Source organism: Mauremys reevesii, linkage group 3 (genome assembly GCF_016161935.1).
Source record: "Mauremys reevesii isolate NIE-2019 linkage group 3, ASM1616193v1, whole genome shotgun sequence".
NCBI classification, from domain to species: domain Eukaryota; kingdom Metazoa; phylum Chordata; order Testudines; family Geoemydidae; genus Mauremys; species Mauremys reevesii.
Genome location: NC_052625.1, coordinates 159,545,878 through 159,573,213, shown reverse-complemented (window position 1 = coordinate 159,573,213; position 27,336 = coordinate 159,545,878). Strand labels below are relative to the sequence as shown.

Here is a 27,336-nt window from a genome sequence, read left to right as displayed (position 1 = left end):
TATAAGTTTAAACCTGACTTATATTGGTTTAGCTTGTGCCTGTAAATTTATATATTCAGCTAAACTAGTATAACTAGTTTTAGACAGATAAAAGAGTCCACACAAAAGTTGTACCAGTTTAACCAAAATGATTTAAGTGAAACCAGTACAAGTTCTGTATGTAGGCCAACCCCAAAGAAATTGTAGCAAAGGGAGAGTATCCACAAGGTACCCTGCTCCAAATTCTTGGTCAAAAGAGCGTGGACTAAGGAATCCTTTCCCAACAAGTTTTTTTTTTAAAGTGAAAATTCCTAACAACCATGGATATGAATAGAGTTTAAGGAGTGTAAGATGACAAATATCATAGCTGCTTTTAGACCTTCTGATTTTTTTTTTATCCCCATTCCCCTTTGTGTGTATGTACAGGTCCACCCTAAATACACAAAATGCACAAAAGGAATTGAGGAGGCAGCCCCTCTCTCCTCTTGTCTGGTGGAAGGCCTCAGCAGCTCACTCCACCTTACTGCACACACAAAACTGCAAAGGAGAAAATGAGACACCAAAGGAGGTAATGAACAATGCCCTTCTCTGACAGCAAGTCCATCCATACAGACTGGAACAATAGCCTTTGGGGGGCTGCTGGCAGATATGCAGTAATATGAAATCACAAGCAACCTTCTGAAATACCACAACATTGTAGAATTTATTATAACTTTGCAAGAGTTAATGACACTGGGACCAAGATCAGACTTATTATGGGAAGTAAGTCTCAACCCAACTGTGAAGAAGCTGCCACCCCATAATAAATTATTTGAAATGTCCACAGCATTTGTATTTTATAGCTATAACAGTATATTATTGGAGTCATACGTTTGCTGTGTTCTTCCTTGTCATGAGCGGCGTTTTCACTTGTAAGTTATGTTCCGCTGAATGAGTCATAAATTAAAGAACTTTTCAGAATAACAGGAAGAACTATGGCCCCAATTTGGTAATGCATCATGGAGTAAAAAACCAAAAGGATTCTACTGCATTTTAATGAGTAATTCTATCACTGAATAGGATACACCAGCTGGATCTACACTGAAGTTAATAAGAGCTGAAGGAGATTAAACTGCTACTGCGGGTTCAAGTATAACTGGTACTCACTGTAAAGGATAGTTCCATTTAAAGCAGTTGTTTTCACTGTCAAGTATATAGTTGTAATTCTGTTTGGTTCCTGCCCCAATGCAACCTGGATCTTTGATACAGATGTTACAGAAGGCAGTTCTAAATAAGAGTTCCCATTGAAGGATGGAAAAAACAGTGCGGTGTCTGGAATGAATAACAAGAAAAAATATATTAATATGATATAATATACAAAAAATGAAATGCAACTCATTCAGCTAAGGATAGTATATGAGCATTTACTATTTACATGGTAAATATTTGTGATTCATGTTTGTGTTTTGAAAATGAAATACTATATTACTTATGGGACATACATCCTGGTCAAGTTATTTAACTTGCAGCATTCAAGCTGAAGGTTCTGGAGAAAACACTATGCTCTGCCATTGGCCCCCGGTAAAAAGCAGAAATGAGAGAGTTATGAGTGGGACCTATAGACAGTGCTTAAAAGGCACAATTTCTATAGAATTATAATGCCAATTTCATTACCTGTAGATATGTTATTTTATAGACATTTTAACATAGCTGCACTTCAGACCTCCTCTACAACAAAGTTCCTATAGAGACTACATATATGCTTTATTATATTTAGGGATGAGAGAACTAGATTTTCCTAATTTTAAAGCCACTTTAAAATCATGGGTTTGAAATCATGACTCAAACTCCATAATCTTTGGGCAGTATGTACATGGCCAACTAGTTGCATCTAGCTTTTTGGTGGTGTTCCTCTATCTCTAGAATATAGCACAACTTAACATTAGCTAGAAGCATTTTTTTTAATTCATCACCTTTTACATGGCTTTAAATTACATGAAATTAAAGTTTCTATTTAGTGTATAATCTCTTTGGGGTATGGAGTGTCTTTTACAGCATGTTTGCACATGATGTAACATGTCCAGCAATAAAGGTCTTGATCCTGATTGGGGCCCTTGGACATTATTGTTATAAATAATGACAAATTAAATTTAACTCGTTTTGCAAATCCAAAGAACAGTATATGGAGCTCACAAAATATCAAGCTTCACACGGGTTAACCATCTCTTAATCATACTGTCAATTTTTCTTTTAATTATCCAGAAATGGGGGACAGATTGACAGAAGTAATAGATGTATTTTGGAAAGAAAAAATAGATATTCAGTCTTGCTGCTGTAAGAGAATACATGAAAATTTGTGTAAATCTCAGAACTGTTTCATGTTGATGAAAAATAAAGTTTGCACATACAAAATCCACATAACACTAACTTGAAATGCTCCCTTAGCTTTTTTAAATAAAAAAAATCACAAAAGAAAACTTTGATTATGAACACTTATCATTTGCTATTTTTTCTTCTGACATTAATTGTCTTTATTGTGTAGTGGAATAAGAGTATCACCCAGACTATACAAAACAAAACTAATTGGGGTTAGGTAGAGTTTCTTCCTGCTGCTTTAGAAAGCCCATTCCAGCGATGCTGCTGGAACACAGTCCAAATTCATCTCCAGCCTTACAAATGAGGAACAAAGAAGCCATCTGGGTTAGGTAGGATTTTTGTAAGCAAATATTTACTGTAGTTAACTAACACCATAGAAAAGTATGTGAGACAGATGGCTATATCTAGCCATACGACTAATAACAGTGTGGTTATTCTTCAGAACTTTTATACACTTTTTGTATGAATACATTTCACTTGTGTTCTTAGGTAAACTGCTCATAGGGAGGACTCATGAAACCTGCCTAGACATTATCCTCTGCCACTTTGTACTAGGCTTCTCAGGAGAACAAAGCCAGTGATGGCCGTATAAATCTTTTTCAATGGAAAACCATGAAAATGAATGAGTCACACTGTAACTGAAGGAAGATAGGAAGGGAGACATTCCTAAAAGATGGGGGCCAAAACCAGTTAGAACTATTGGGTATGAGACATAAAAATGAGAGAGAAAGAAATTCCTTTGGGAAAGGGCTGAAGGATCTTCACAAGAACAAAAGGACACGTATCTATACAGTCAAGAAGAAAATGTTTAGCTAGCCGAGCTCACCTTTTCCAGGAAGACACTGCTAGGTGGTCTTCTATAGCGGGGCTCTGTGTAGACTATATCATGAAGGATAAAAAGGGTTTAAAGGACTGACTCCTGCCATAACCCTTTTTGAAGTTGTGGTGATCTTTGGTAAGCTTATTAGCATGCATGCATGTTCTTTTATTATTTTAATATGTTGTTTCTGTAAAGCTTTTACGTTAAGAACAAATGTGCTTGCTTAGAAGGGGTTGTGTGGTACCTTAAAACTGGGTGCAATTATGCTGTTTATAACTCTGAGGAGAAACCTGAGCAGGCCTATTTAGGCAATCTCACTTGCCGGAGAACTCAGTGTAGACAGGGATCTGTGCAGCCTGGAAATACCCTGATTTCAGGAGGGGGAGAGAGAGGCAGGTCTCTGTCAAAGAGAGGTGGTGGTTGGGGAGCCGGAAGTCTAAAAGTGGGTGTCCTTGTTGGAGAGGGAAATACAAATGTAGTTATTATGTTATTAAACAGTTATAATTAAAAAAAACTTTCCAAAATATTTACCTTTCAGGTTAATATTTTCCATACTTGGTCTTTCTTTGAAAAGGTATATTTTGGTAAGTTTAAGTAAAACCCTGTCAGCCCTTTTGGATATACTGAAATATGAAAGTAGTAAATTTTTCAAATTGTTAAAAAATTCTAACCATGTATTTTAAACAGGACCATAGCAGAAATGACAAAAGCATGAAATGTTGCATGTTTCAGGATGTGTGAAATGGAGGAGGAGGTGTGAAATGTTGTTTGAACCTTAACTTTTTCATTTCCTGACTTTGGGATTTTAACTGTGAATCTTAACATTTCATTCATATACATTTTATATATTTATAATCTCTAATAAACAAGTGCAAGTATTCTTGCCTTAGACTGTATATGATACAATTATGTTTGAATTATCTTCTGTACTTTCCAGTGGCTAGCAGTTCAGTTTCAATAGGGTTGGGTTTGGCAGTAGTAGCAAAGGCAAACTAAAAGCACTTTAGTGATTAAATCTTTAATTAGTAACTGGCACAGTATTTCATTCACATCATGTTTTATCTGCAATAGGTTTTATACACACAAACAGCTTTCTGTACCTGGAGTTTGAAGTCAGCCCAACAACAACATGGAGGAAAGTTATCAAAATGAAAGTCCAGAAAATACAAATACTAGATTTTTGCTAAACCATCTGCAGCCTCACAAGCATCATTTATTCTTCTTAAAGCTTTTACAAATCAGTTTTAATGCAGTGACAATGTATTTCAAGCAAACTTGGTAATGACCCTTGAGATCTGTTATAACGATAAATGAGAATGTTATCAGCATACTTTTTGATGGTAGGATATTGTAAGCAAAATTGTAAATCATCTACAAGCAGAGAAAACACCATCATTCTAAGGACACATCTTGTGGAACTGCTGTCTATTATTAAACTGATATCTATAGATCCAGCCCTAAGGGATATGTTAAATAATAGTAAAATCTCTTACATGTGGTCTGGAAAAAGCCAATCTTAATTGCAGTATGTTGCCCACCAAAAATGACTGACCGTATCTGATATTGTAACTACATCAGTTAATAGTGATAGTTGCTGTGGATAAACTCAAGAAAGTCTCAGGGTATGTCTACACTACAGGATTATTCCAATTTTACAGAAACCGGTTTTGTAAAACAGATTGTATAAAGTCGAGTGCACGCAGCCACACAACGCACCTTAATTCGGCGGTGTGCATCCGTGGTCCGAGGCTAGCATCGATTTCTGGAGCGTTGCACTGTGGGTAGCTATCCCATAGTTCCTGCAGTCTCCCCCACCCCTTGGAATTCTGGGTTGAGGTACCAGTGCCTGATGGGGCAAAAATCATTGTCGCGGGTGGTTCTGGGTACAGCCTCACCCTTCCCTCCGTGAAAGCAGCAGACAACTGTTTTGCGTGTTTTTTCCTGGGTGAACTGTGCAGACGCCATAGCACAGCAAGCATGGACCCTGCTCAGCTCAATACGCAATCGTGGATGTTTTAAACACCTTGCGCATTCTCGTGCAGTCTATGCTGAACCAGGACCTGCAAAGCCAGGCGAGGAGGCAGCGGCTATGGCAGTGCGGCGATGAGAGTGATGAGGACATGGACACAGAATTCTCTCAAACCACGGGCCCCTGTGCTTTGGAGATCCTGATGGTACTGGGGCAGGTTCTAGCCATTGAACGCTGATTTTGGGCCTGGGAAACAAGCACAGACTGTGGGACCGCATAGTTTTGCAGGTGTGGGACGATTTGCAGTGGCTGCGAAACTTTCGCATGCATAAGGGCACTTTCATGGAACTTTGTGACTTGCTTTCCCCTGCCCTGAAATGCCAGAATACCAAGATGAGAGCAGCCCTCACAGTGGAGAAGCGAGTGGCAATAGCCCTCTGGAAGCTTGCAACGCCAGACAGCTACCGGTCAGTAGGGAATCAATTTGGAGTTGGAAAATCTACTGTGGGGGCTGCTGTGATGCAAGTAGCCAAAGCAATCATTAAGCTGCTGCTACGAAAGGTTGTGACTCTGGGAAATGTGCAGTCCATAGTGGATGGCTTTGCTGCAATGGGATTCCCTAACTGTGGGGAGGGGGGCGATAGTGGAACCCATATCCCTATCTTGGCACCAGAGCACCAGGGCACCCAGTACGTAAACCGCAAGGGGTACTTTTCAATGGTGCTGCAGGCACTGGTGGATCACAAGAGACGTTTCACCAACATCCACGTGGGATGGCCGGGAAGGGTTCATGACGCTCGCGTCTTCAGAAGCACTGCTCTGTTTAAACGGCTGCAGCAAGGGAATTACTTCCCAGACCAGAAAATAACAGTTGGGGATGTTGAAATGCCTGTCATTATCCTGGGGGACCCAGCCTACCCCTTGATGCCATGGCTTATGAAGCCATACACAGGCAGCCTGGACAGTGGTCAGGAGCTGTTCAACTACAGGCTGAGCAAATGCAGAATGGTGGTAGAATGTGCCTTTGGCCGTTTAAAGGCGCGCTGGCGCACATTACTGACTCACTCAGACCTCAGCCAAACCAATGTCCCCTTTGTTATTGCTGCTTGCTGTGTTCTCCACAATCTCTGTGAGAGTAAGGGGGAGACCTTTATGGTGGGGTGGGAGGCTGAGGCAAATCACCTGGCCACTGATTACGCGCAGCCAGACACCAGGGTGATTAGAAGAGCACACCAGGAAGCGGTGCGCATCAGAGAAGCTTTGAAAACGAGCTTCATCACTGGCCAGGGTAGGGTGTGACTGCTGTGTTTGTTTCCCTTTGATGAACCCCACTCCTTGATTGACTCATTCCCTGTAAGCAACCCACCCTCCCCCTTCGATTACAGCTTGCTTAAGGAAATAAAGTCACTATCGTTTAAAAATCATGTATTCTTTATTAATTCATTATAAAAAGAGGGAGAGAACTGAGAAGGTAGCCCGGGTGTGGTTTGGGAGGAGGATAGGAGGGAAGGAAAAGGCCACTAAAAAAATTTCACAGTAATGACAGCCTTTTGGTTGGGCTGTCCACAGGGGTGGAGTGGGCGGGCGCATGGAGCCTCCCCCCACGTGTTCTTACACATCTGGGTGAGGAGGATGTGGAACATGGTCAGGGATGACGTTGGTTATACAGGGGCTGCAGCAGCACTCTGTGATCCTGCTGCCGTTCCTGAAGCTCCACCAGACGCCGGAGCATGCAGCAGCCCCAGAGTTGCATCCCGCCACCGCTGATCATCCTGCCGCCACCTCTCATCTCGAGTGTCCCTCCTGTCCTCACGCTCACTGGCATCTTTCCTCTTTCCACTCATTCAGATGAGCTCTTTCCTTGCGGGTTACTTCCATGATACCCGAGAACATTTCATCTCGTGTCTTCTTTTTCCTCCGCCTTATCTGAGCTAGCCTTTGGGATGGAGTAGGGAGGCTTGAAAAATTTGCAGCTGCATGAAGAAGGGAAAAAAGGGAGAGAAGTATTTAAAAAGATACATTTTATAGAACAATGGTTATACTCTTTCACAGTGAACACTATTCACCTTACATAGCACATGTGATTTCACTACAAGGTCGCATTTTGCATCTTAATATTGAGTACCTGTGGCTCTGGTCTTACAGATCTCACAGACCCTGGTCCGGGCATCAGAATTCAGCTTGCATGCGGCCATGGTAAGCCACTGTCTTTCGGCTTCTGCAGCCTTCATATATACAGTGCTTTACCGCTCCCCCCACCGCATGGCTGGTATCATGAAAGCTCACTGCTAATCACCCCCCTTCCTCCCCCCCCCACCGTGTGGCTGGTAGCAGGGAAGATCCCTGCTAGCCAAACGCAAAAAAGCTCATCGCTATTTCACTCCTCCCCTCCCCCCGCTTGGCTATGTGCAAGGAAGGATTTCTTTTAAGCAGCAGGCCACAAGCCCAGTAGGAAAATGGCCATCTCTCATCTCTGTCTCCTTAATTAAATTCCTGATTTTCAACCAGGTTACCCTGAACGATATCACTCTGCTGAGGATAACACAGCGAGATAAAGAACGGGTGTTTCTTGAATGCCAGCAATCACCGGGACCATACGCAGCTATGCTTTGTCATGCAATGATACCCGATTACTTGCTACATGCATGGCGTGGTAAAGTGTCCTACCATGGTGGACGGAACAAGGCTGCCTTGCCCAGAAACCTTCTGCAAATGCTTTTGGAGTACCTCCAGGAGCGCTTCATGGAGATGTCCCTGGAGGATTTCTGCTCAATCCCAGACATGTTAAACTTTTCTAAGTAACTTTACTGGCCGCGAATGCATCCCAAGTCCTCAGGGCAAATCAATCATTAAAAAACACTTGTTTTTAAACCATGTTTTATATTTACAAAGGTACACTCACCAGAGGTCCCTTCCATGGCTTCATTGTCTGGGATAGTGGCTTGGGAGGGCTGGGAGGGTAATTCCGTCTGGGTCAGAAAAAGCTCCTGGCTGTTGGGGCTAACGGAGTGCTGTGTGCTCTCTGCAAGGTCGTCCTCCTCTTCATCGTCATCTTCCCCGTCTGCAGAATCCTCAGCCATGGCTGAGATTACAACCCCCACCTCGGAATCCACAGACAGGGATAGTTGTGGCACAGCCCCCTAAAACTGCATGCAGCTCAGCGTAGAAGCGGCATGTTTTTGGCCCTGCACCGGACCTTCCGTTTGCTTCTTTGGTTTTCTGGTAGGCTTGTCTGAGCTCCTTAACTTTCACTCTGCACTGCACTGAGTCCCTGCTGTGGCCTTTTTCCATCATAGCCTTGGAAATTTTTTCAAATACTTTTTCATTTCGTCTTTTGGAACGCAGTTCTGTTAGCATTGAATCCTCTCCCCATACAGCGATCAGATCCAGTACCTCCTGTGCAGTCCATGCTGGAGCTCTTTTTTGATTCTCAGGAGACTGCATTGTTACCTTTGCTGATGAGCTCTGCGTGGTCACCTGTGCTGATGAGCTCTCCACGCTGGGCAAGCAGGAAATGAAATTCAAAAGTTTGCGGGGCTTTTCCTGTCTACCTGGCCACTGCATCCGAGTTCAGATTGCTGTCCAGAGCGGTCACAATGGTGCACTGTGGGATACCACCCGGAGGCCAATACCATCGATTTGCGGCCACACTAACCCTAATCCGATATGGTAATACCGATTTCAGCGCTACTCCTCTCGTCGGGGAGGAGTACAGAAACTGGTTTAAAGAGCCCTTTATATCGATATAAAGGGCCTCGTAGTGTGGACGGGTGCGGCGTTAAATCGGTTTAACGCTGCTAAAATCGGTTTATACACGTAGTGTAGACCAGGCCTTAGAGGGGTAGCCATGTTAGTCTGGATCTGTAAAAGCAGCAAAGAGTCCTGTGGCACCTTATAGACTAACAGACATATCGGAGCATGAGCTTTCATGGGTTAGTGCATGATTACATTTACACACATAATGTAACCAATTATAAGCTTTTTCTTTAAAAAAATAACAAAAGAGTAGCAGGACAGTGGTTATCCATGCACTGTTGGAAACTTGGAATAAAAAGCAATCTTTGTGGCAGAAATAACACGTAAAAACACATACATTTGGAAGGAAATACTATACTAAAATCGCAGGGAGGTTCTGAAAATGAATGAAAGGAAAAAAAAATCTGCAATTTCTTTCTTGACTTACTCCACTAAGGCTAAGTATTTCAAGGATCTGAAATTCAAAAGGTATGTACTGACATATATAGACAAAATACCATGGTCTGAGGATGGATGGCATCCAACTTTTCATTTCCTTGATCCTATCAAACTCCGAAGTCTGAGCTACTTGGAATTAAAGCCACAATTCAGTAAGATGTAGGTGTAACTTTAAGCACATGAATAGTCCCACAAATCAGGGCCCAAATAGGCACATGTGGTACTATAACAGATACTGTATATGGATCATAAGCTGTACTTACTGATATTACAGTTGCCAGCAATACTGCACACATAAGACATTGGAAGTAGAACCTGTGTCTTTCGCTACAAAACAAGCCTTTACCACATTAGGCAGAATAGAATATTTAACTATAGGAATATAAGTGTTTCATCCTCAGCGCTACAGATTTTATGACAGATCCTTGGCTCCAGTCATTTCCACTCAGTGCAGCTTAGTGGGAGATTTGACAGAGAAAACTGTGATTTTCTGCCCTCTTTACTCCTCCCTAATCTTGGGGCTACTGTGCACCATTCTGGTCCCCCAGCATAATCATTTGGGGGCAGTTGTTATACATTACATCAGCTGCCCACAATGACAAGGGGTTGTTCCATAAGGTGGGAATCAGTGGGGCATCGGAACACCCCAGACATACACCACCCCCCAGGATCTGGGAAGGAGGTAGATAGAAACTGCTAGGTCAGCAGCTCTGTAACGTTGGAGTGTTTCCCCACAGCATAGGAATTGCCCGATGACCATTTAAGTTAGGTTTGAGCTCTGTAGCAGAACCAAGGGTATGAACCCTTAGCTGCTACTACAACGGAAATAATTAATAGTAACAGTAAATCACTCAGACTTGAAAAATATGACATTCCATCCAGCAGAGGACAGTGGCAAATCACACACATCTATTACATTACTGCCTTTTCCAAGGTTTCTATCTCTTTTAGCTATTGATAGTAAAATTCTTGGAGTGGAGACCATGGGCCCAGATAAATAAAGATTTTTAGGTACCTAGAGATGCAGATAGGCCCATAGTGGGATTTTCAGCATTTCTTAGGCACCTTAGGCTTTTGAAAACCCCATTAGGTACCTATCTCCATCTTTAGGCACATAAATATATATAAAATTCTGGCCTCTCTGTATAATATTATATAGACTTATGATATAAACAAATGTTAAATAAATGATACTACTACACACAAAAACTTGACAACTACCAGCCACAATCAAAAATCTTTCATTTCTGTTCTTTTTTTGATTGGTCTCAGTTTTGAGGTAAATGAGATTTTCATTTGAGCTGAACTCATTTACTCCAGCAGAGAATTTGGCCTGTAATTTTCATCATAATACCAAAGAATATAATGTGAAAATAGCTAGTGTACATAAACAGACTTATTACATGACCATTTGCACTTGTCTGAATTTAAAAAAAAGGGAAAAAATCAGTTAATTTTCCATTGCTAATCAATATGGTCTGTTTGCTGCCACCCTTTTCTCTCATCCTTCATTTAAACTGTATCTGTCCAATTACATTTGGACAGATAGACCTGTCCAAATTATTGAGTTGATTCTCTGCCCTGTTCTGCTCCCATTGCACCACTCAAATGCTGCAAAGAAAGCAGGGTCAGGTCCTGAACCTGTAGCTGGCTATATCCCAGCAACAAAGAGCCATCAGTAGATGTAGATTCGGGGCAGTGCAGGCCCAGGTACTGATCAGAAAACAAAGTACTCCACCAATCCCCAGCTCATGGAATACCTGTTGGGAACCAAAAACAGCGGCATAAATTGAAGTGTCCTTTTGCCAAGGAACAGGCAGAGAATCAGAGAGCAGTACCTGCCTTCCTGATGGTTCCTGCTTTCATCTGTACCCTGCATAAACTGGATGCAGCAAAGAATCTGGGCCTATGTGTTTTGTAAAGTGCTGCATATCTGTATAGTGTTTTGTAAGCAACAACAATTTATGAGATTACCTGGCAATAAAATATAGATCATAACAAATCTCACTCATGATGCTTTTATTCATTTGGGTTTGCTCGCAAAAGCCTTCTGTTCACTGTAACTGGACTTCTACATTTTAAAGAAAAAAAATCCTTAAGGAACAAAATGCACAAGTTTTGCTTTACCAGGCCAACTTGATGCCCTGTTGATAATGCTTTGTGCTGCCATGAAGGAATGTGAATTCAGATTTCTGGCTTAATCTCTTTCTCTTCAGATTATTAGGAAGTTGGAGTGCTCGTAAGACAACATATTCAGTGATGGGAGCTGAGGGAAGGCTTTGAGTGAGCTATGCACCAAACAAGCAAACTGTAATAACAAAATATTAGTTCATTACAATGAAATAATCAGCCATCCAACTGCACCAATATTGTGGTTAGTTTCCAAATTCCCCAGTGCTATTAAGACTTTCTAGAAAATGAATGTGCAGCAGGTACTTAGTAGAAGGGGAAATCAATGATGCACTAGTCACTTGAAGCAGCCTGCTGATTGCATTTGCCCACTGAACAATTTCTTCTCTTTCTTAGGCAGTGGTAGCTGTATTCATTCTACAGAAATTTCCATTGCAGATGATAATGAAGTTACAAATGACAGAATGTTATTGACAGAGTCAGCGGCATGTTTGCTACTAGAAAACTGTGGCAAGACAATTTTGTGATGATGCAATTTTGTGGGATCAGCATGTCAAATGTATTACTACTGTAGTGCTTGTTTTGGGGCCCTCATTCCTTTTAGGCAATCAGATTTTAGGCTGGAAAACCCTCAATGGTCTATGAAAGAGCTATTCTACAGGCCTCCCATGCTCCCGAACTTTGTCTTCTCTAACCTGACACAATCACCAAGCTCTCTCCATGCACAGTACAAACAATCATATTCACAGTGAGATCATATATCTGCAGTTTCAGTCAATATGTTATCTTCTTTTGGCTGCCATGCCAATAAGATTCTAGTCAGTGCAATGGGTGTACTGTAATTAATCATCCTTTTCACCCTAAGTGTAAGGGGACCATTCAGGCTTATTATGCAGAGGGAGCCTACAGGGAAACAACACTATGTGTGCTTTCTTAAACTTGTGACATTTTAGGAAGGGTGTGTGTGTACGTACTTTTAGCTACTATTCCTATTTAAAAACATTTTTCTGCCTGAGGCCTAGCACTGAGCTTCTCAAAGCTGACTAGGGAATTTAACCACACAACTCCATTGAAATCAGTGGCTGTGTACGGATAATTCTCCTAGTCAGCTTTGAAAATATGAGACCAGATACCAAATTGTTCTTGAACTCAGCACTTCCACCTAGTTACCAATACACCAACAAACTTTTCATAACCTGTTCATTTTCAACAGTTTGGTGTTGCTTTTTTAGCTTTTATTGTATCTGTTTTCTTTTGTTATGGTAGTTTGTTAACCAATTTGTTACACTGGACACCTTAATGTTATCATAGTTGCACCACTAATCCATACACTAATGTTTCAGACTACAACAATGCTGATGTAATGAAAGTGAATTATTTGAAAAAGTAAAAGAAAATCTGAGGGGATTTATTCTTGTTAAGATGCACTAATCCCAACATTATTACATGTTGGAACAACTGAAAGCATATTACACAGAATGTGGATATATTCTTCTAAATGCATTTCGCAGTGCTTGCAAAGTATTAGTAAACACACTCAAATTAACTTTTATTTCAAGAACCAATGTGTTAGTAGAATTCATATTGTTCTGTCTGCAGCAATACCAGTGTGTAGGTAGAATTCATATTGTTCTGTCTGCATCAATACCCTGACCAATCCAAGTCTTCTCTCAACCCCACTAAATACAATGCATATTGACAATAAAGGTATACTTGTCAAATTAAACTTTTATAGCCAATTACTGTTCAAGTATAGCTTTCTTGTTCTTTACTGTAAAATACTTGTTTATGAAATTTTCACAGTAGTCAAGTATGAAAACTCTGAAATTGGTTGGTAGAAATAAAAGAGTAACCAACACCAGTAAGTGCTAAAGCAACAAGCTGGCCTTATCATTTTGATAAATATAAGAATCATGAGCATATGAATAAAATATGTGCAAGTCTAGCTGACAAGTACTGTACAACATGAAAAAAATGAGGTCAAATTCATTTATGTAACCATTCAGGACTCATCACTGTCAGTATTACATTATCTCCAATAGGTCCCCATTTTATGAAAAGTCAAAGCCTCTGAGAACATTTTGACAGCTGACAGAAAAACGTTGAACTCTATTTTACTCACTGTACTTACTGCCTATTAACAGTTTGGTAGACTTGGATCAAAAGTGTGAAAGGTAACATTTACGTTGGCATTCACAGTACTTTACTCAAACATATTTTAGTAAGGGAACTTCAAGAGATGTTAGAAGTCAGAACTCCTTTCAAATTCACCATAATCCATGTTTCAGTGACCTTAAATGTAGCCATTAGGTCTAGATCATATATGCTGCGGTATTATGAGAAAGCCAGATAATGTTTGGATATCAATCTAAGTCTTAACTTCGAAGAGAAATGCCTCCCACCCACCTCAGTGAGTGGGGGAACTTGAGTGGGCCTGCAGTGAAAAGGGATAGTGTCTCCCATCCTTGCTGTTGAGACTAAGTGAGGGACACCGAGTAGCTCCCCCTCCTCTCCGCACCCAGGGAGGCTCTAGCACCCAATGGCCAGCATTCCTCAGTTCCCAGGATTTAACCCGGGGCGGGGGCATGTATCCTGTTTCAGCTCTATTCCTGCAGCTCCATCCTGAACTAGGAATGGGAATCCAAACTGACAGTAGCTGCAGGTCTAGCCAATCACCTCTGGGCATCAGGAAGGAAATTCTTCTATCCTGGGAAAATTGGCAGAGAACAGGGAGTTTTCCCCTTCCTCACAGCACCTTCAAGCCACAGTAGGTTAAGTAGCAATCCACTTGGCACCTAACAGAGGTACTTGGCTGACTTGTTACTTCATTGCAATTTGCAACTGGTTTCCAATGTGGTTAAAAGGATAATATGAAAGGTGCCCAGAGGTAAAAAACCTGGGATGGTGGTGATGGACCTTGCAGCCCTTAGGGACTTAGGTCCCCACCCCTGCCCCTCTCACAGGGCAGGGAGAGGAGAGGTGTAAGGATTCAGAGTGAGCTGAGTCCTGGGGGGCATATGCTGAGGAAAACCTACCCGGAGTTACGGGTTATATGGTAGAAGCCTGGAACCTCCACCCTTGATCCAATTAAATGCCTGGGGTTGGAGAGTATAGGTGATGGATGGGTAGCACCCATCCCCATGTTTAAGTTTAATAAAAATTGTGGCTTGCCACTTAAAATTCATATACGAGTCTGTCCTCATTTCACCACTGTGTCCACATCAGTAGGATTTTTTTTTCTTTAATTGGAAAAAGGTTGAGCGCTGCAGATGATAACATGAGAGTCCTTCTCTAGCTCCCAGCACAGGGAGATGATTCCTTTAGCTGACGAGACAGAGAGACCTGGGATTCTGGTGGTGTAAGACCAATGTTCTAGTCAAGGTTCTTCAGCTGCATGTGGTTTATTGACAGTAGTAGACAATATCTTTCTGAAATTTTATTAGGCACCAATTCAGGAGAGCATAGAAGCCCATGCTTAACTTTAAGCATAAGCTTAATTGCTTTGCTGAACAAGAATACTGTCATGAATAGGGCCTTAGATTATATGCTCTTTGGGAGAGGGATGTCCTTCATTTTGTTTCTTGTATAGCCTTTGACCCATTGTTACAGACCTGAAAATTAATTCTAGCTAGGCACTGACATCAGCTATCATCAATCCATTCACTTTACTAGCCAAGGCACAGAAGATGGAACAAGATGCTAAATTGTATGGATGTGACATTTTCTGTGGTGCCCAGGGTTGTGAGGCACCTTGCTATCACCTGCCCTTAATGTGAGGAAGCCTTGTTTGTGCACCACATACAAGTTTGGTCAGCTCCCCAACTCCACGAGTGACAGGTAGCACAATCATTTTCCTCTAGACCTTGCAGGCCCTCTTTCTCCCAGACCCCACTGTTACTCTACAGGTTAATAAAAGCAGTGCATGAAAGGAAGATCACAGCCAGCGAGGTGGTAAACTGCTGCAAGGATTTTGGGTGAGCAATATTCTACAATGAGACGTGAGAATATCTTGTTAATTAAGTCTAGGCTCTGGAATGTGTGATGATTTTAATTTTATATGCAACCATTTTTTCCCAATATATCTACGTGCTACTACTTTGAATCTCTGTGCTTTGTTATATACTTTTATAGGGAGATCAGGTATAAGTTTATTTAAGTGTTTTGTGTTAAGTGGAGCAGTGATATGAGGTGGAATCAGTAAGCTGGGGTTTCCTGTTTCTTTGGAAGTCGCAAACCTATAAATACTGTGAGTGTTCAGTGGACCAGGGACTGGACACTCCAGAGAGACAGTGGAAGGGCTTGAGGGTTGGTGTGTGCCAATTACTAGCCTGTAGAGTAACCATGGGCTCTGGGAGAAAAAGAGAAGAGTGCTGGTGCAGCCCATGGCTGGTGGAGTTGGGGTGCTGACTCTCAGAAGGCACAGACATGGCTTCCCTCATGCTGAGGGCAGATGTAGCAAGGTGTCTCAACACTGGTACCCCACAGGAAGCGTCACAATGGATGCAACCAATCAAGTTGTCAGGACTAGATGATTAGATTGTTTCAAAAATTGCGGGAGTAGTTCTGAGCAAAATGAGATGCTGATTGAGTTTGTGGACTTGGACTGACAACGGGATCCCTCATTTTACACAGACCTTTCTCATAGGATATATTTGCATTATTCAGAAATAACTCAGCAATTACACATACCTTCCAAATGAGAATCTCAGAATGCTCACAAAAGACAACTTGCTAAGACTGACATCACTTCTATGAGATAGGTATTATATTATCTTTTCTCTTTTTAGATGAGTGGAACTTAGTTAAAAAGGGCCAGATCTTCAGTTGCTGTAAATTAGGTTTATCTACACTGAAGTCTTCAGTACATTGCCAACTTATACTAGAGAAGCTAGGAAACAAAGTTAAGTGACTTTTGTCTCACATCACACAAGTCAGTGCCTGAGGAGGGATTAGAACCGTATCTTCTGTTTTCCAGACCTGTGCTTTAGCGAGTAGGCACACTGTTTCCTTTAATATTTTGTAATAACACAAAATGCTATACATGAATTATACCACAGAAAAATACTGTTTTAGATTTAAACTATATGCAGTTCAACTTATTTACAATTTTACTTGTAGAACAGGACAGACAAGAGAATTATTTCTCCTCCTAATGTCTTCTTAACAAAGTATCTGAGTATTTTCTGAGCTAGTATAATTAAAAAATAATTAAAATGGAGAGATCAACAAATTATCAGTGTATATGGCTCTCTCATCCATTTGCTTTCTCCACTCCCTCCCCCCCAAAAAACACAAAACCCCCTTGTTCTTTTAGTTTAAGTTTTAAAAACTTTTCATTTTGACTATGAAGTAATATGTTAGCAGCATCTCTGGGAATTTTGCCTCTTTGTACTGCATATAATGCTACAGGTTAATCATAATTAGTCCTTTTAGACAATCAAATTATTAGGTGTTTTTTTGGGAGACATATAACCCAGAAATACTTCTCCCTTACATATAAGTTTCAGTTTACACTGATATATTAGTTTATATTCAATGTAAAATACATGTGAAAAAAACCAAAATTATTTTGTAAAGAAACATTGGTTCTGGATTGCTTTGAATTTCTTCCTTCCTATTTTGAAACAATGAAGAGTGCAACAATTAGAAAAAAAAAGTATTTACATATATCTGTGTTGTTTTTAGTCCCAACAGTAATAACTAAAAAGTGGCTTAAGTAAGCTCAACTTGGTTAGTGCACAACCAGTTTAGTCACAGCATAGTGCAAAAACAGTTATAATCATGTAAACATAGTCTAATCTAGGGAGGGTTATTTGACACCCAATGGAAAATTAGGGAACGTGTAACCTCTTGCACACAAAATTTTGCTTTCAATGGCTTTATTCAGCTGACAAATCAAATCACTGTTATAGTTTACATTACCACATATGCAGAAAATGAATAACTCAATTAGTTCTTTTAAAACAGTTTCATTTTATCTTCATACTACAGGATAAAGTCATCTCCCCTCCCACCCCACATTGGTCACCTTACTGTTTTCAAGCGTCAGGTGATGTGAATCTAGAATAGAACAGCTTTGGGCTTCTCTACACAGTTTTTGTACCGATTCAACTATATTGGTTTAGAAACCAGTAGTGCGGATGCAGGTAGTGGACATGAGTATCCCAGCATACAGGTGCTTATATCAGTATAGTTTATGGGGCAAATCCTCGGCTCGTGTAAATTGTTGTATATTGTGTTAGCTCTACTGTACTCAATTGAGCTATGACAATACACACCAGCTGAGGACCTTCACTATTTCTACAAATTTACAAAATAATTATACTGATATTAGCACCTTTTTGCCACTACAGTTAGGTCCACATAGGGGGGGGGTGCACCAATTTAACTATATTGGGTTTATCAACTGATTAGTTAATAAATCAGTTATTAACAATCCTATGCTTGCACAAGCCTTTCCACTCTATTAGTCCTGCTGCAGAAACCATACATATTAGCCTAAAACATGCACAGTTTTGACTTGAGGCCAGGCTATGCTACCTGAATACATATTTGAATCATGATAAAAAATGATAAACTGATGCTGGAAGATGACAGTAGAATATTTATTGACAACTTCAAGCAACACATTATTGTTTAGCTTCATGGAAATCCCAGGAGCAACAAATCTTTTCTCCCATACCACATAGCAAATACAGAGGCATTCGTCATGGGCTAGAATAATCCTTTGAATCCGAACACACACACAATGTGTGGAAAGGCCAGAGGATCCATATAGCAGTGGATACTATTACCTTAACCCTGCTCCCCCCAACCCCACAGTGTTCTGATCTTAGTTCCTTTCAACCTATAATAGGATGAGAGTACAGCCAAATTATAAACCAATTGAAAAATCAAGAAAAAAGTGCTAGCATCTCAATGATGTATCAAGACCCACTGCTTCAAGAAGTAATGTCTATAAAGACAGTGCACTGACAATTCAGATGACTGACATCTTGAATGCTCCAAGGAAAGCAAGAGTACAGGGGATACAGTTCTAAAGGCATTGGCGAAGAAGTAATGGCTGCCCTAATGAAGACTTGCTTGGCTGAAGGAAGAAAAACATAACAGATACTTTAAAACAACAACAACCAACAACAAGGCCATAGCATAAATAGTGGAAAGACAGAGAAGATATGGGTGAAGATGCTGAAATGCTAGACAGCATCTCTATGAACTGGGATGATTGCCCTCTGAAGCACTACAGGAAGCTCCCTCATCCATTTGATTCAAGCAAAGAACTGAACTTGGACTGCTTAAGGTCCAGCTAAGTCGCTGAACGAAGAAATGCTTGAGATACCCTCTCTAAGCGTCTAATGGCTCAGAACTTCTGAGCCACAGGAGTTTTAGCATGGTCACATGCTAGGAGCACCAACTCAAGTGTGACAATCCACTGAGATGGATCGTCTTAGAAATGGATTGTACAACACAAACAAATGCCACAATGAAACCTTCTCTTTTGGAGAAACAAACACCGAAGTACAAATTAATATCTTTCGGACAAAGTCATTTCAAGTAGGACTGTACAAAACTAGGTCATTTCCCCCCTTTGAAATCTCTATATAAATAACTCCTCTTTTATATGCTTAACCTTAATATTCAGCACTGCTAGAGAACCAAACAGGATTCTTTTTTTAGAGCTCATTAACACCAACCTTTGATTGGCCAGATTGCTCATTGCAAAGCAAAGCATATTGAGGCAGTTTGGTCCCTATGAGGCTCTGCTGAAAAGGAGGAAAGGACAAGTCACATAAATTGAGTCCAGCTCTTTTGCATGGTAATGCCCTGCAGAGCATTAATCAAAAGGTCCCAGGCCCCTATTTATGCAAAAGAGTTCATCATAAAATATTTGAACCCCATGACCTGATGGGAACGTAAGACCTTTATAAAAACATGTTACATTTTTAATATTGTTACCGTTTACAAGCCCTTCCCCATGATATTTGTCATTGTTACTGTTCTTTTTCTGTGGACGTAATCCTAATTTAGGATTTCCCCCTTCAATGCTACCTCAAAAATAAAGGACATGTAAAAGGATGATGCCCTCTATTAATGGTATGGAACTATACTAAGAAAAGGCAGTATCACATATACAATTATAGTAGTGGAGTCAGGGAACACAGTTGATGGTATCTTATTTTTAACCTAATAATCTGCCTTGAAACAGTGGAGGTCCTCTGCTTGGCAGTTTTTCAAACAGTTTTTTTTCCCCCCACTGAGGTACTAAAAACATTAACTTAACCAGCACTCTATATTTCTCCTGTCCAGAAGAGGTAAGGAAAGTTTTTTGCCACGGTTTTTAGAAACAAAATGAAAGTAGAGTCAGTGGTCTACATTTTTCAATTAGAAGATCAGATCAATAGCAGAAGTGCAATTTCGGTGGAGGGGAATCCATATAAGGTAGCTATGAGGGAGCCCTTTAACTATGGGCTTGCAATTCTAACCTGCTCCATTTTAAACCTTAAGTTAATGTATATGGGACATGACATCCTTCAAGTAAACAATTTTGAGAAGATGGCAAGATAGTCTTTCCAGCCTTGCATAATTTAGAAAAGAATGTATTTTGGAGATAAATTCTAAATAAAAGGTGTGGGCATTTGGAATGTAAATAAAATTAGATTCTCTAGGGCATGCCTGTTTATAGTGCAGTAATCCCTTAGTAATATCCTGGCTCCCTTCCCCGACTCCCACACCTTTGCACAGGTGCAGGGAAGAGGTGATGCCTCTGCAGTACTGTTCCTCCTTTACTAGCACTTTTCAGGTAACCCTCTGCAGATGCACTGAGCACAAAGTCCTTCTCAGGGACTAGATTGCTTTTCATAGCACTGCCCATTTCAGTGGCTATATGAGCTTGAAGCAGGAGGAGCTTGAAGTAGGACACAGTCTGCAAGAATTGTTCAGCCAGTGGAAGGGTGGCTAGCCTAGCAGAAACAACAAGGAGTCCTTGTGGTACCTTAGAGACTAACACATTTATTTGGGCATAAGCTTTTGTGGGCTATAACCCACTTCATCAGATGCATGGAGTGGAAAATACAGTAGACAGGTATAAATACAAAGCACATGAAAAGATGGGAGTTGCCTTACCGAGTGGAGGGTCAGTGCTAACGAGGCCAATTCAATTAGGGTGGACGTTGCTCATTCCCAACAGTTGACAAGAAGGGGTGAATATCAACAGAAGGAAAATATTTTTTGTAATGACCCACCCACTCCCAGTCTTTATTCAGGCCTAATTTGATGGTGTCAAGTTTGCAAATTAATTCCAGTTCTGCAGTTTCATAGAAGTCTGTTTTTGAATTTTTGTTGTTGAAGAATTGTCACTTTTAAATCTGTTATTAAGTATCCAGGGAGACTGAAGTGTTCTCCTATTGGTTTTTGAATGTTACAATTCTTGATGTCTGATTTGTGTTCATTTATTCGTTTGCGTAGAGACTCTCCAGTTTGTCCAATGTACATGGCAGAGGGGCATTGCTGGCACATGATGGCATATATCACATTGGTAGATGTGCAGGTGAACGAGCCCCTGATGGTGTGGCTGATGTAGTTGCCAACTCTGTCCGCATATCTATTCAAGGGACACCATCATAGGACCTAATCACATCAGCCACACCATCAGGAAATGGGCCACATCCACCCTAATTGAATTGGCCATGTTAGCACTGACCCCCCCCCCCACACACACACTCAGTAAGGCAACTCCCATCTTCTCATGTGCTGCCTACTGCATTTTCCACTTCATGCATCTGATGAAGTGGGCTATAGCCCACGAAAGCTTATGCCCAAATAAATTTGTTAGTCTATATGATGCCAAAAGGTTTCCTTGTTGTTTCTGATGATACAGACTAACACAGCTACCCCTCTGTAGCCTAGCAGAGAAGAGGCAATAGCCAATCGTGCAGATAATTCCTTTCATCACAGATTTTGGAGTGAGAAGCCTCCAGCTGGAGTCCCTTATCTATTCCTCTCTAGGAAATGCTGAGAAAGGAATCTCAGAGTTTTGAATGGCAGTGTGGCCACCCCTCTGAGATTTGGGAAAGCAAAGCATCGTGGGGAAAACAATAAGAACCCCACCTCATAGCCTTTGCTAGAGGAGAGAACCACACCTGGGGACACAAAAACTTTTCTACTTGTTTTGTGAACGTATTTCATGTTTAACTCAGACCAAACTTTTACTGAAGTTCAACTTAAAAAAAAAAAAGAGTTTGTACCTCTAATAGCTTTTGGTTCCAGATGTTTAAAAAAAATACAAAAACAGTTTTTCTGACCACACTGAAGGCATAAGTACAAGAAACCACAGCCACTAGAGAGAGAGAGAGTTTGTTCTCAGCTTATTTCCAACCCTACTTTGAGTGACTAGTGAGTTTGAATGGTTTAGTAAATCTTGTGGAGCATTTTAACTTGTCAGTAATTAATAATTACATAATGAATATGAGAGAGCCAGTACCTACAGTGATTGACCTCAAATTCCTCTATCCTTTCCCCAGCCTTGGTAATGGTTTCTGCCTTTCAAATCAATATAACATCTCCTTCAAACCTTAGAACTATTACTGCCCCCCTCATCCCACAAAGTCCTCCCTCCTTTCAAATAAATGCAGCTAATTCATAACATATGAATCCAGGATCTTCTTCCTAACAGCATCCACATAACTTCCAGTATTATCTTCCACTGAATCAGTAATGGCACAGACAACTTCAATTATGATTACAGGAGAAAAAAATTCAGGGGTGCATTAATGCAATTTCAGATTGGTAGGCAGAGAATAGGAACTAGAGTATTGTCTTAGAATTCAATAAGTAGAATCATAAATTAAATCCTATGTAGACATTATATTGATCGTATCATCTGCTGTATTTCTTGTCAAAATTAATACAAAGAATACTCCAAAAATTCAAGCTACTTAAAGAGAGATTGTTTTGACAATTGTACTGAGAGTTGTGGAGACTGAAGTCTTCTCTTTATGCAAAAAAGTTATATGGAATGAGCAATAGAACCTCTCACACACTACTCTACTTCTACAGGTGAGAGTCATGCTACCCTCTACTGCTCCCTGCTGGCCAAGTGTGCTGTTGCAGGCACTCCTTGCCTCAGTTTTCCTGTCAGAGGAGAACTGTCCCAGAGCATGTCTTTTTGTAGCCTTATGCAGCCCTCAGCACCTTCAGGGTTTGGGAATAAGTCACTCACAGCCAGAGTCTTTCAACAATATTCCCTTTCTCCTGGGGTCCAGTTTATTTAGTTCAATCAGCTTCCCCTGAAGAAGATTGCCCAAGTTCAGGGGGTGCCCCCAGCTCTCTTTCTTGGAGCTTAGGAAACCTGTGGATTTGGAGAGGCTAACAGGAGGCAGTAATAATGCTAGTGCTGCATTGGGAGCTGCTCCCTGTCACCGAGCCCTGGTGGTCTCTTAGTAGGCTCAGCTGCTGATCATTCAGTTAATAGCCTAAATGGCTCATTACCCTTAAATTAGCTTGTCACATGTCACGTAAGCTCAGATCCCCCTTAAAATGAGCCAGCACTCTCATGACAAGCCTACTGTCCATAACGATTCAAATTACTGCCAAGTTAGGACTGCCAACAGAGTTTCTCATTATGATGATAGGTTTTGTGATGACATGTCTAGATATGTTTATGAGCATTATAACACAGTGGCTACTTACTGAACACCCCTTTGTTCCTAGAGGTACCTTTCTCTGTGTCCACCACTCTTCAGGGCCTTGTAATAACTCCCACTTCAAATATAGATCAGACAATCCCTACAAGGAGTCCCTTTTATTTAGTCCACTGGGTACATACTGGGCCACCCAGCTCCAAACCTACTTCAGTCTCTTTCCTAGTAGCCCAAAATACCACAAAAAATAGAAAATTTGAAAACAGACCACAAACTCTCATGATCTTCACCCCAGTTTCAACTGGGCAGAGCCCCCTTCTCCCTGAAAGTCTGTCTGCTTCTCTATAGCCCCTGCCTGAAATTTGTCCTTTTCCCCAGGCATTTCCAGGTAGGCTTTTGTAGTCTTTCCCAGCTTACCCTACCTAAAGAGCTTTCCTCACTCTCTCCTGCTTCTTTCACTTTTCTCTAGCAAACTCAAGGCCCTGCAGGACCTTTCTCACTCTCTGCAGTGTATCTACAGAGCTAGCTGCAGGTGTCTAGACTTCCTCCAGTTTACTACCAAGGTTTCTGCCTCTGGCAATCTCCACCTTCTCCCAACCAAACCTTCCCTACAGCTTCCTACTACCTTTTATATTGGGAATCACCTGATTCTGCTCAGGTGGGGCTTATCTTGGAATCAGGGCTGGCTTAGCCCCAGGCTTTCCAGCTCATAGGCAAGCCACCCTCTTAAAGGCATATTACACATAAACAGGAATTTAAGTAGAAACAATGAACTCATTTCACAACAAGCCATTCAATAGATCCTGTACTCTGAAATTGACAAATGTTAAAGTGCAAACATTGTATTTATGCTTTGTGGACTGCACTGACTCCCATTCACTTTAGAACAGAAATCAAAGTCATGGTTCTGATCCACACTGAATGGATGGGGATTTAATTACCAGAGATTGTTTTATCCTCCACTAAGCCCCTACTACCCAAGACAACTACATTCCACTTGGATGCTGTAGGTGGACAGACCCAGGCTTTGTCAAGGACCTTGGTTGTGGAGAAGGGATAGCTCAGTGGTTTGAACATTGGCCTCCTAAACCCAGGGTTGTGAGTTCAATCCTTAAAGAGGCCACTTAGGGATCTGGGGAAAAAAATTGGTCCTGCTAGTGAAGGCAGGGGCTGGCCTAGATGACCTTTCAAGGTCTCTTCCAGTTCTATGAGATTGGTATATCTAAAATTATAAAACTGCTTACCATAAGAGATCAAATCTGGTGATCAGATCACATTTTTGATAAAGCCTTCCAGAACTGATGCCCTGAAAACATTCTGCATACACAAAGTCCCATACTTTGTCTCTGCCCTTAAAGAACACAGAAAAACAGTTTGGTTTCTCCCCACTGGAATTATGTGCTCTTTAGTCATACATTGCTCTTGGATACCACAGTGACAGGAGCTATATCAAAAAGCAGAAACACAGATTTGCTCTATGACCTTCTCCACCTTCATTCCACCAATAAACCTGCAATCATGGTGTTTATTTGCCTTTGTAAAGGTCTTAGGAGTTACAGATGAAAAGCACTGTGTGAGTGCTAAATTTTATGGTTATTATTATACATTTATCACTCTGGCATGCTTTACATAGAAAAGCACCAATAAACACCTTCCAGAATCCAGGTACTATGAACCTGGTAATGTTCTGCATTATTTCACTCTTATTTTAAGATGGTGCCTTCCTTTCTGGTCTCCTGGCCTGTAATTGCCTACATAACCCATCTTGCAAATTCTGGAGTTAAAGATGGAAAGGAAATGTAAGAGTTTTACACATATACAGACAGTTACAGTGCCTAAATTTAGTAATGCATCAGGTGCTCACACTTTATTAATTCTTCCAGTAGGAAAATCTTTATGAGTAACAAATTCTTGAGGGTATTCTAGAGGGCCACATCAAGCCAATGCATTCAGATCTTAGAGGACATCTTCAATTTAAAATATATGAATGCAATCAAATCAGACAGTAATCTTAAATAAGGAAAATGACATTATAATCATTGCAAAGGAGTTTGTGTCTAGAGACTTTTTTTAAAAATATGGGCAATGGGAAGAAAAGGAATAAGGAAACAGGGAAAAACCTATTCCTGACAAAGTAAGAGATATTTTTTATTCACTGGCTTAAAACATACATAGAATCAGCCTCTGAAGTCTGAAACTAGGAGACTATAAACTTTTTTTAATCTTTAGAATAAGAACATTAATAACATGTTTGAGTGGGATGGACTTGTTAGGTCACAGCCCAAGAATCTATGTTACAGGGAAAAGCCAGATGGGACCTGCATTTTCTTTAGTTCAGACAACCCCCTCTCCCTGCACCTTTGTTTGGGAGATCAGACCCTTCTAATATTTCCTATTAGATAAAAAATCAACCTTAAGGTCCTTGGGTGGTCACTGCTGGTTGCAGATGAAAGGAGCAGGTGTGTGTTTGCAGGTGTTGTAAGTGATAATGCCAGGCCTCAGAGACTGGACTTTTTTCCTTCTGCTCTATGATCAGTATTTTGTGAAAACAAAGTATAAACACTATGGCAGACAAGGGCACAAGTTCACAGACCAATAACTTCTTTAAGCGTATTGGTTCTGAAATGTGCACTTGTCTGCCAAAGTGTTTCTCTTCCCTGGTAAGACACAAAGCAGTAGACATCCATTTTACTAAGTTTGATATTTTCTTCATTACTTCATTGGGGCATCATAGAGCCTCTTGAATATGGAATCAAGAACTGCTGATGATGGCATGGGACTTAGGCAGCTTCTAGGACATCAGTGTGAGAGGGAATCACACTCCATAGACAAATAACTTTTCATTAAATATTGTGAAATTATTAAAACTTACTTGGATACCATTTAATAATAACAAATCTAATGGAAAAATAAATTAGATAACCCCTTCCTTTCCTAAAATCTGATCACTTTTTTCTCCACTTAACTTCCTCATGATTTTAGCAGCTACTATTCTGATCAAGAGTTAGAGATTAATACTTTTCCCCGCTTGAGAGCTTTCAGGATGTATATCATATTTAACAATTTTTGAGACAGCAGTTGCTAAAATCTGAACTTCTCTGAGCTAGAGGGGAAGGGATGAGGCAAGATAGTAATATGGATTATGTGATTTCAAAGGTCTGAGATCTCACAAACTATCAGGGCTAGACATACTGTTTATTTCTACCATTGGAAAGCCAAAGGAGGAATTTCCAGTTTTCCAATTGCTTCATCTTTAATTTCTACTCCTGGATGGTTCACAAAATATTCAAATTTTAAATGGTGGCTGAACCCTGAACTGTCCATTTATTAGACAAATCAAGAATATTTTTAACATCGCAACAAATGGATGTGGCCAAAGTGCCAAGCCCCCTTTTATAGTCTCGCCTTCAGAACCTTCAAGAATAAGGGGAGGAACAGAAGTGGGCATATGAGTACGCCAACAGGCACTGCTATCAAAGGATTCCACTGTCAGAGATGCACTGTTGGCACAATCCATGAGAGGGAACATGTAGAGGCTACTCAAAAAAGAACTAATTGTATGAGCCAACTATATTTACTTTTAAGTTCACAGACTCAGCTCTAGCAATAACGTTGTACACTGTGCGCATTTGGAGACTATGGGTTTGATTTTATGAGGTTCTGAATTTCTCTCAGGATTTTGCCCTACAATGACATAGTTGTCAACTGAAACTCCTCAACAAAACATGTTGTTTGGGGAAGAGGGGTGTTGAGGAGCATTGTGGTAATTTTCATCTAGAGAGGGACTTGTGCTATTGAAGTTCTAAGTTGCTACTCATTTTCCCCAGTAAAACTAGCAGTTGCACTGCAGAGTAACCTTGCAGCAATGTCACAGCTCTGCCAATACCAACACATGATGGTATTATCCTCTAGTACTTGATAAAGAGAGGAAAAAGAAAAGGTACAAAGCAATATAGGGACAACATTTACTAGTATATTTAAATACATTTTCTGCCATCAATCTGTTTAAAAATTATTGCACTATAGTCAGAATAATCCCCCAAATTATTTACTTTTAAAACAGATACAAAGAGCACAGAATATTCAGGGGAGAAAGAAAGAGAAAAAAAAATAAAAAAAGCCAACCACCCTATAATGAACTAGCACTCAGTACATCTTCGGAGGCTTTTAGGACAGTAGCAATTCTGAATATTCTTTTTGAAGGGAGCACAGATTCAAAAAATGCTGTAAGGGAGATAACATCAAAATAT

At 40.6% G+C, this 27,336-nt stretch overlaps 1 long non-coding RNA gene across 1 annotated transcript; it reads right to left on the bottom strand.

Annotated features, from left to right (window-relative positions):
• Positions 1–492: 492 nt before the first annotated feature.
• On the bottom strand, positions 493–23,672 carry LOC120401377. Its single transcript, XR_005596417.1, has 3 exons — positions 23,136–23,672; positions 1,126–1,290; positions 493–516 (listed from the first exon to the last, which is right to left on the bottom strand). It is a non-coding gene; the product is annotated as an uncharacterized LOC120401377 (long non-coding RNA).
• Between the last annotated feature and the right edge of the window lie 3,664 nt (positions 23,673–27,336).